At 40.5% G+C, this 11,513-nt stretch overlaps 1 pseudogene; it reads right to left on the reverse strand.

Annotated features, from left to right (window-relative positions):
- Positions 1-649: 649 nt before the first annotated feature.
- On the reverse strand, positions 650-11,188 carry LOC139543210 (testicular acid phosphatase homolog; annotated as a pseudogene).
- Between the last annotated feature and the right edge of the window lie 325 nt (positions 11,189-11,513).

An 11,513-nucleotide genomic window follows, 5' to 3' on the forward strand; every position in this document is an offset into this window, starting at 1 on the left:
TGAGCTACAACTGTGTTTGTCAGACCATAAAACATCCCGAAAATTGGTCTTCTCGCGAAAACGTTTGTAGCGTTCAAACCGTTTGAGCTACAAACTATTATGACCACTCAATGGAAAGAGGACTCTCATGAACACGATGATGTTCTCTGTTTTTCACCACCTCAAGTGTCACGGGACTTGTCTGAAGGTAACTCATACAAACAAATGGGTATGGAGGTAATTTTGTGTCCCCCAAAGTATTGGGTTAAATATGTGTCAAAAATATATATATATATATATTTACTGAGCTTTCTTTTATCTCCTAGATATAGGAGATGTCTTTTTTACTGTCTATGAATATCTTATTCAATGCTTTTCTATGGGCTATAGTAAAGGCAAAATTCAATATTTTATCAAAACATTCATTTTTATTTTTGGGGGGGATACCTAAAGTGGTCCTATAATGTCAAATCAAAAAACTAAATGATCCATGACCATCTTAAAACAATTCCATATGTTAGCTTAGTACCCACCCTCCCCCCAACGGCTTAGACTTTTAGAGGTTAAGATGAATGCACTAATTGTAAGTCGCTCTGGATAAGAGCGTTTATCTCCATGCCATGATGTTTTAAGGAAAACGTATTCAACCCTCGGAAAGCCCTACTTCCCATCACTGGAGTTTTCTTTTCTGGTGGATCAACACCGCTATGCTGGTCAACAGTGCCACCAATAGGAAAGCTACTGCTACTACAAGCGCCACTTTGCAAGAGTCACGAGAGACGCAATGAAGTTTAGTAATCAGATTTAAGATTTCAGTCTTAAAGAGAGTCCCGTTTCAATGAGTAGTGACAGTGTCAGAGGAAACATTGTGATAACTTTAAGTTATCTGTGGCAATATTTTAGGGTTATTCTGTTGTATAGAATGACAGAACAATGAGCTCCTCTGCCAAAGTAACAAAGCAAAACCTTTGAACCATGAGGAAGATATGGACTACCTCTCTCACCTGTGTTGGACCACAATGGTGTGAGCCCACACTCGGCCTCACAGTCCGTTGAGATGACATCTTTAACCGGGTCATAAAATGAGGTGAGAGGGCACGGGTCATCTCACAGCCAGACACAGGGGTCTGGTAGGGACCACAGGATGAGTCATTGCAGTAATACAAGTCAAGAGAATAGGATCTGGAATAGTTCACACAGACTATGTAGGGGAAATTTAAGATGAATAAAGTACATATTCAGTTAAGTGATTACCACAATGTATCATATGTTTCGTTCCTGTAATACACATGATTCTGTTCGTGCAAGGTTGATGGTCACTAGGCTAGTTTCTCCTATCTTCTGCTAGAGTTGGCAACAGTCTAAATGTGCCAGTTAAGTTCAAACGTAAGCTTGTATTCAATGCTTTTTGTTATGTGTTTACAGAACATACTGTATGTGATTAGGATATAAGGGTCTGCTGCGAGAAGGTGAGGGAGACATTTTTCGGTAACACTTTACTTCACACATTCAGCATCATCATCAGCATTCACGGTCATAATCATGTCATAACACTGTCATGACAGAAACATTTAGACTGTTGTGACATTTTTCTCTTATTTTATGTCTGGTTATGACACTTACAGTTGAAGTCGGAAGTTTACATACACTTAGGTTTGAGTCATTAAAACTCGTTTTTCAACTATTCCACAAATGTCTTGTTAACAAACTATAGTTTTGGCAAGTCGGTTAGGACATCTACTTTGTGCATGACAAAAGTAATTTTTCCAACAATTGTTTATAACAGATTATTTTATAACAGATTATTTCACTTATAATTCACTGTATCACAATTCCAGTGGGTCAGAAGTTTACATACACTAAGTTGACTGCCTTTAAACAGCTTAGAAAATTCCAGAAAATTATCTCATGGCTTTAGAAGTTTCTGATAGGCTAATTGGCATCATTTGAGTCAATTGGAGGTGTACCTGTGGATGTATTTCAAGGCCTACCTTCAAACTCAGTGCCCCTTTGCTTGACATCATGGGAAAATCAAAGGAAATCAGCCAAGACCTCAGGAAAAAAAATTGTAGACCTCCATAAGTCTGGTTCATCATTGGGAGCAATTTCCAAACGCCTGAAGTTACCATGTTAATCTGTACAAACTATAGTACGCAAGTATAAACACCATGGGACCACGCAGCCATCATACCGCTCAGGAAGGAGACGCATTCTGTCTCCTAGAGATGAACGTACTTTGTTGCGAAAAAAGTTCAAATCAATCCCAGAACAACAGAAAAGGACCATGTGAAGCTGCTGGAGGAAACAGGTACAAAAGTATCTACAGTGGAGAGAACAAGTATTTGATACACTGACAATTTTGCAGGTTTTCCTACTTACAAAGCATGTAGAGGTCTGTAATTTTTATCATAGGTACACTTCAACTGTGAGAGAAGGAATCTAAAACAAAAATCCAGAAAATCACATTGTATGATTTTTAAGTAATTAATTTGCATTTTATTGCATGACATAAGTATTTGATACATCAGAAAAGCAGAACTGAATATTTGGTACAGAAACCTTAGTTTGCAATTACAGAGATCATACGTTTCCTGTAGTTCTTGACCAGGTTTGCACACACTGCAGCAGGGATTTTGGCCCACTCCTCCATACAGACCTTCTCCAGATCCTTCAGGTTTCGGGGCTGTCGCTGGGCAATACGGACTTTCGGCTCCCTCCAAAGATTTTCTATTGGGTTCAGGTCTGGAGACTGGCTAGGCCACTCCAGGACCTTGAGATGCTTCTTACGGAGCCACTCCTTAGTTGCCCTGGCTGTGTGTTTCGGGTCGTTGTCATGCTGGAAGACCCAGCCACGACCCATCTTCAATGCTCTTACTGAGGGAAGGAGGTTGTTGGTCAAGATCTCGCGATACATGGCCCCATCCATCCTCCCCTCAATACGGTGCAGTCGTCCTGTCCCCTTTGCAGAAAAGCATCCCCAAAGAATGATGTTTCCACCTCCATGCTTCACGGTTGGGATGGTGTTCTTGGGGTTGTACTCATCCTTCTATTCCTCCAAACACGGCGAGTGGAGTTTAGAGCAAAAAGCTCTATTTTTGTCTCATCAGACCACATGACCTTCTCCCATTCCTCCTCTGGATCATCCAGATGGTCATTGGCAAACTTCAGACGGGCCTGGACATGCGCTGGCTTGAGCAGGGGGACCTTGCGTGCGCTGCAGGATTTTAATCCATGACGGCGTAGTGTGTTACTAATGGTTTTCTTTGAGACTGTGGTCCCAGCTCTCTTCAGGTCATTGACCAGGTCCTGCCGTGTAGTTCTGGGCTGATCCCTCACATTCCTCATGATCATTGATGCCCCACGAGGTGAGATCTTGCATGGAGCCCCAGACCGAGGGTGATTGACCGTCATCTTGAACTTCTTCCATTTTCTAATAATTGTGCCAACAGTTGTTGCCTTCTCACCAAGCTGCTTGGCTATTGTCCTGTAGCCCATCCCAGCCTTGTACAGGTCTACAATTTATCCCTGATGTCCTTACACAGCTCTCTGGTCTTGGCCATTGTGGAGAGGTTGGAGTCTGTTTGATTGAGTGTGTGGACAGGTGTCTTTTATACAGGTAACGAGTTCAAACAGGTGCAGTTAATACAGGTAATGAGTGGAGAACAGGAGGGCTTCTTAAAGAAAAACTAACAGGTCTGTGAGAGCCGGAATTCTTACTGGTTGGTAGGTGATCAAATACTTATGTCATGCAATAAAATGCAAATTAATTACTTAAAAATCATACAATGTGATTTTCTGGATTTTTGTTTTAGATTCCGTCTCTCACAGTTGAAGTGTACCTATGATAAAAATGACAGACCTCTACATGCTTTGTAAGTAGGAAAACCTGCAAAATCGGCAGTGTATCAAATACTTGTTCTCCCCACTGTATGTCCACAGTAAAACAAGTCCTATATCGACATAAGCTGAAAGGCCGCTCAGCAAGGAAGAAGCCACTGCTCCAAAACCGCCATAAAAATGCCAGACTACGGTATGCAACTGCACATGGAGACAAAGATCGTACTTCTTGGAGAAATATCCTCTGGTCTGATGAAACAAAAATAGAACTGTTTGGCCAGAATGACCATCGTTATGTTTGGAGGAAAAAGGGGGAGGCTTGCAAGCCAAAGAACACCATCCAAACCATGAAGCACGGGGGTGGCAGCATCATGTTGTGGGGGTGCTTTGCTGCAGGAGGGACTGTTGCACTTCACAGAATAGATGGTATCATGAGGGAAGAAAATTATGTGGATATATTGAAGCAACATCTCAAGACATCAGTCAGGAAGTTAAAGCTCAAATCAAATCAAATTTGATTTAGCTTTGTCGCAAATGGTCTCCAAATGGACAATGACCCCAAGCATACTTCCAAAGTTGTGGCAAAATGGCTTAAGGACAACAAAGTCAAGGTACTGGAGTGGCCATCACAAAGCCTTGACCTCAATCCTATAGAAAATGTGTGGGCAGAAATTAAAAAGTGTGTGCGAGCAAGGAGGCCTAAAAACATGACTCAGTTACACCTGCTCTGTCAGCATGAATCGGACAAAATTCACCCAAATTATTGTGGGAAGCTTGTGGAAGGCTACCCAAAACGTTTGACCCAAGCTAAACAATTTAAAGGCAATGCTACCAAATACTAATTGAGTGTATGTAAACGTCTGACCCACTGGGAATGTGATGAAAGAAATAAAAGCTGAAATAAATAATTCTCTCTACTATTATTCTGACATTTCACATTCTTAAAATAAAGTGGTGATCCTAACTGACCTAAGACAGGGAATTTTTCCTAGGATTAAATGTCAGGAATTGTGAAAAACTGAGTTTAAATGTATTTGGCTAAGGTGTATGTATGTAAACTTCCGACTTCTACTGTACATAAGAGTGTAAAACCCACAAAACAAGGCAAAACATTACATTACAACATAGCCTTTCTGTAAACAGTATGTTTATATTGTTTAATTGTTTTACCATAATGAATGATCATTGTAATTGCACACAAATTGATGGCAGACATGCACCTATCCCAATGCTCTGTTGCTGGTGACTGGGATGAATGCAGGAGCAGATTATAAAAGCAGGACAAGACGCTCTCTTTTTGACTGATGACTGATATAAGTGCATGTACGTGATAGGCCTATCTGGCTTATATAATTATGGTCGTAACGATTCTTCAGTATCATAAAGTGTATTTTCTACAAGTTATTGGATGTATGATGAAAAAAACATGACTGTAAAGAATTCATTGCAACAACAAAGGATTTAAGAAACAAACTTTCAAACGAAAGGGAACTTCTTGTTAGGAAAAAAACGAATTAGAATAAATGTGGGTTTTGACACTTATGTAGATGTCGTAACCAGCCATAAAATAACGAAATAACAGGTGTATATATATATGGGTCATGACAGTGTTATGACGATATTTTGACAGGTTATGACAAGTTATGTCAGCTGTTATGACATTATGACATAGTTATGACTAGGGCTGTTACGGTGACCATATTACCGCCACACCGGCGATCACGAGTCATGATGGCAGTCAAATTGTGACCGTTTAGTCATGGTAATTAGGCTTCTCCATACTCTGATGTTGCTGATGGTCATTAGTAGCCTACCAAACGTGCTAACTGCCATGTACTCCGCACTCTGTTGTCCCTCTAATCACTCTGACATCAATGTAAATTGTAATCAAAAATCTAATCAAACACTTAATGAGAGCCCATGAGCTCATGTTGCGCAACATTTCTACAGGCTATGCAATTGACGGTGTCTATCAGCTTTCTATAGGCTCGGCCTACTATATTTATTTCTCAACCTTCCTAATATTAAGCGCATTGCTTTTCTTTAAGACAGGAGTATAGCCTACCTGGCTGGCATGAAAATTAACCACAAAAAAAGCGTTGTCCATTCGCTATTTAAATGCATAGATTACTTTTTCCCCCCCTCGCTGGCCCAGTTTTGAGACTGTTGCATGACAATGGTCCATCTTAAATCGAAACAAATTTCTCTCATTAATTATTTAGTATATGTAAAGACAAGATTAAATCAAGAATAGTGTGATGGTGACAATATTAGCCTATCACTTGTGAATGACTAATGCAAAAGGCGCATACATTTTTCCCCAAAACTTTTTCAAATCATAGTCCCACACCATATGTAACCTAGCCCATAGGCCTATATATTTTGATAAGGTTTGTATCACAACTAAAGTGGCCAAATAACTTCTTAAAATGAAGCACATTAAACCGCTTTACAACGAGTGTACAGACTAACTGGCATACATTCGCAGCACGTGAGTTTCAAGTTTGGGGAAGATCATTTTTACCATAAAAAACGCACCTTTATAATAACAGCATTACATGCATAATCACATTAATTTGTGGTCACTTTTGAGAATAGCCCACAGCCATATGGCATAACCCGATCAGGGTCAAACATAAGGATAATAATGCACAGTATGCTATTCTGTTCTTCTGAAATAGACATTTTCTTCATATCATGTTTCTTTAGACCTGTCTAAAATAAAAATGTAGATTTATTGTGATGGTGTAGGCTATATTACATGGTGTCACGCCCTGACCTTAGAGATCCTTTTTATGTCTCTATTTTGGTTGGTCAGGGCGTGAGTTGGGGTGGGCATTCTATGTTTGTTCTATGTCGTCTATTTCTATGTGTTTGGCCGGGTGTGGTTCTCAATCAGAGGCAGCTGTCTATCGTTGTCTCTGATTGAGAACCATACTTAGGTAGCCTTTTCCCACCTGTGTTTGTGGGTAGTTGTTTTCTGTCTTTGTGTCTGCACCAGACAGAACTGTTTCGTGTTGGTCTATTTTTGTTATTTTGTCTTAGTGTTCTGAGTTAAATAAATATCATGAACACCACGCTGCACCTTGGTCCACTCCTTCTTCATCAGACGATCGTTACACATGGATTTATTATAATTTTTTAAATGTAGAAGTTCCAAAGGTCTGCATCGGTGGCTCGTAGGCTGTGCGTGGAAGACAGGAGATGCTAAATGTGTTTATGTTAATTTAAAAAACTCAATTACCATGAGACCGGCAGTTATTTGCTTGACAATCACTAACTGACAAAATGTCATCACTGCCACAGCCCTAGTGATGACCATGTCATAACATTTCATTACATTTTTCTATGTTCCCATGCTGGAGGTTGTCTCCCTGTTGCAACTTGTACTAAACCAGATAGATGTTTTATTTTCTTTGCTCTCTTTTTTGTTCACCTGGAATTTCCCTTTACAGATACAGTCGCGTGTTATGCAGATTTCTATAACACTTTCATACTCGTTTCACATATCACATACCATTTAGTTGTCATTTAAATCAAGAAGAACATCTAAAACAACCTATCCAGGGTATCGCGCTAAAACATTAGCCTTGTACATACTGTATCATTTCTAGAGGTATTGCAACTAATACTACATTACCCACCATCCTCTTGGTAGAACTCAAAGAGCTGACAGACAGTGTAAGGAGGAAGAAGACTGTTGTACATGTCTAGGGCACCCTGGAGCGTGATGAGGGTGGATCCATACTAGAGAGAGAGACGTACACATCAGGTCACATAGAATTAATTGGTGTCGTATTAAATTGCATCATCACATCGCATAACCATTGTGTTTGTATGTACGGTCACGCGTGTGTGTGCTTGTGAATGTGTAAATATGAATACGGAGACATGCTAGTAAATGTCTGATTGCATAATATGAAGTGTGTGCATTTTGGGCGCACGCGTGTGTGTGTGTGCCTTTGGCGTTCACAAACCGTTGAATACATGATGAACTTGCGCCTGCTCCATTGTCTTGGAGAAATTCCTCAGGATGGCATTCAACAGAACCCCTAAACATTAAACAAACATTGGATCAACATTATAAAAAACAATCACGGTGACATACAAGCAAACAGTTGGCATAATCCAACCTTCTATTACCATAACATTCAGACCAACTCACAAGGCCCAGCATATTCCACTACTCAACTTCTCAGCCCACAGCCACAACCTTAAAGCAACATTACCTCAACTCTTTTACAGCCCATAGCATCTCTGGCAACGTTTGAACTCTAACCTTTCACCTCCCGAGGGCCTTTCTCTTGTGTGTGACAACACTGAGCACGACCTCAAATGAGGCTATTTCCTGTATGGTGTTGAGTACTTCCTGTGTGGCCCAGCCCGGAGTGGTCAGGTTGTGATTCCTCTAACGGGTACAATGACAACCATTAGCATCATTCTGTTTGAAGCGTAATCTTCCATAACACGAGTCACGACCAAGCCTATACCCATGTAATTACTGTGGCTGCGTCACAAGTGGCACCATATTCCCTTTGTGGTACGCACATTTTGCCCGCGGCCCATAGGGACTCATGGTCAAATGTAGTGTACTATATAAAGGTAATAGGGTTCTTTTTGGGATGCGTCATGTATTACATGGCTTGTGTAAGTCTTTCCATTTATAGCCATCTCTAAAAATAAGAGATGTTGGAAGTACACGTTGCACTATTGCGAACGCGTATTACTGCAATTATGGCCAAGTCTACCTCTTACATAATCATGAATATTTCTCAATTCAATGTGCTATTGAAGTATTAAGCCCAAAGGCCCAGATGATCACATGGCAGTGTTTCACCTAGACTGCCTATTCCCAGATGGGGAACACAGGTCCAAAAAGCAATATCCAGACTTTCTGGCACCAACGTTGTCAATAGAAACCAATAAAATACAAAATATTTTAGACACAGGGCAAGAGAGCTAGGCAGGAGGTATCCCCATTCTGACACCAGTGTTATGAAGTTACACAGACAGCGTGCAGGAAACGTGAGTTTACTGGGTGTTAACCAAGTATATGTATGTAATGTATGCATGCGTCTCAAATTATTCCCTATTTAGTGCACTATTTTTGACCAGAGCCCTATAGGCCCTCCATAAAAGTAATGCACTATAAAGCGACTAGGGTGCCATTTGGGACTCTATTCTCTGGTCACCTTGCTCCCCACCCTCAGAAGGGGACATGCAACTAGTTCCACGGGGGAAACACTACATACATGTGGCATGGTGTTGATATCAGAGTCAGCGTGTGTATGTAGTGAGCTACATATGGTAGTCCAGTACCTGACAGGAAAGTGTCGTAGACCCTCCAGATGGAATTCCTGCCCAGCAGCTTAGACACAGGGTACCCAGTGTGGTTGGAGAGTTCCTGTATAAATCGCTGTGGGATCATAACTACATTCATTACATGATATTGATCTTATAAGATTTTTTTTTTCTTAAATCCAGTCAGTCAAATGTATTACTGTGACTGACGGATTCTTAAAAGCAATCAATATATTCTGTCACATTAGCTTTTTGCCTCCATAAACAGTTGATTATTAAAACCATATGTCTTGTCAAATAAGTGCACTGTACCAAGTTGTTTTTTACCCAGTGCTTAGCCAAGAGCAAAAATTACTCAGTGGAAGGATCTTATTGTTCTTCCCTTCATCTACACTGATGCAAAATACTTGACAAGTGTTGATTACTGTCAGTATGTAGCGATAGATTCAAGGTCCAGTATGTAGATTTGTGTGACCTGACCAAATTCACACAGAAATGTGAGTTGTAGATCTGTCATTATCATTGAAAGCAAGTCTGATTAGCGGTAGATCCGTTCTGTGTGTGCTAATTCTCTGCTTCCAGTCCTGGAGTTTTGCTTTTGCTCTTTTTACTTTCAGTTTTGTACACCAGCTTAAAAACAGCTGACAATGCAATATTTTTGGTTATTGAAAACATATTTCACAGCCGTTTAGATTGTACAAAGATTCTCTATATACTATATATTGCCTGACGTCACGTAAACTGAAATCAGGCGAACATGATCGAATTTTAGCAATCAGGTAATGGCGGAGCGATTTCGACATATTACACCTTTAAACCCTATTAGGCCTTCAGCTGCTCAATTCCTTCAGATCACATTGAATGACACAAGGAGAGGAAACCACTTTTGAATATTGAGATGTACCAAGGGTGACACAATTTTTCAGTTACTCCATGTTCCCACCAGAGGGTAGTAAAACGTACCAACGGACGCCTCCATAAATTGCCAGATTACTCCTTAATAGGAATCATGATGGGACTCAGTTTAATTAAAACCTTTTCATTTTAATTCCATCCTGTGGTTAATTAACAGCTCTGAGAAGGTGAGAGAAATTGCGTTGAGCAGCTTTTTGGAAGACGACAGAGAAAATTGACTGAGAATATCGCTGAGGACTTGATGTCGCACCAAAATAACTAAAAAGGCCTTTGTGACAATCAGACAATTAATTCAGTCTTTGGATAACAAACACATGTAGCAAGTGAGTCAAAAATGTATTTATGGGACAAGATGAATAGGGAGAGACAGGGTTGGGAGGAAAAGGGTTTCATGGCATATTGCTCAAAGCATATCTATCACATGATATGACTTGAAATGACGCGACAGAACAACAAAAACAAACATAAAAAAACAATGACATAAACAACAACAAGTTGTCAACAAACTCATAAAAGTTATTGAGGTGTGCTTGGTATATCTTGGAGTTTTCCATGTTGGGACTATTCTATTTGATTCAATTGGATCGGGCAACACAATCAAGCTCAAGCAGTATTTGACATTTTTTGACATACTGCTATGAATTTGACCCAAGTCTGAACATGCTATGTCATGTCTACTGTGAAGCAGCTTGTCAAATCCAAGACAAAAACACAAGTTTGAATCCGATGTCAAATGTGTCCGGTAAAATTCATGTAAACTCAGTTTACAGCTTTGCTTTATTAGCGGTCCTTTGTTTTGTTTTTATCGCCATTTCCATCCCACTGCCAAATGGCCTATTGGTAAGGGAAATGGATGTGAAAGATCCATGCTCACAATCACATCTCAAATGGGCGTAATGATATTGAGTCTCACATCAAGCGCCACAGAAAACCAATAGAACTAGTATTTTCTTTCAAATATGTTTGATTGATCCTACCTGGAGTGCCAGGTCAGATGGGCTGGGTTTGCACTTTTGGGACTCTTTCATTGGTTACAATGCAACCAGGCTAGTTCAAACACAGTTGACTGAGTAGACATGTTTTTTATGCCAGCTGCCTGCCGCCTACCTACCTTATCCTTGGCTCTGGTGACAGTTGAACTGGAATGGGCTGCCATGGTAACTAGGGCGTGAGGGGAGGGGGTGTCTTTTGGGGGGGAACAGCTCAGCCAGGTTAGCCTGGGCACTCATCAGGGTGCAGTAGTAGTCTGTGCTCTGCATGTACACCTGTGTGTAGGGGATGAAGTGAGGCTTGGTTACGTCCCACTGTCCATACTAGCATACCACAGAGAATGCATGTCCAAAAGATGTATTCACTGTAAGTGGTATGCCAGTGTGCATAATGGAAGCAAAGCTTCCTCTATTAAGAATTCATATGTTCTACTTAAAAGCCAGTATAGGAATATGCTAACAACATAGGCTTAACACGTATCAAACTGTTTG

This window comes from Salvelinus alpinus, chromosome 17, assembly GCF_045679555.1.
Source record: "Salvelinus alpinus chromosome 17, SLU_Salpinus.1, whole genome shotgun sequence".
Taxonomy (NCBI): Eukaryota; Metazoa; Chordata; class Actinopteri; order Salmoniformes; family Salmonidae; genus Salvelinus; species Salvelinus alpinus.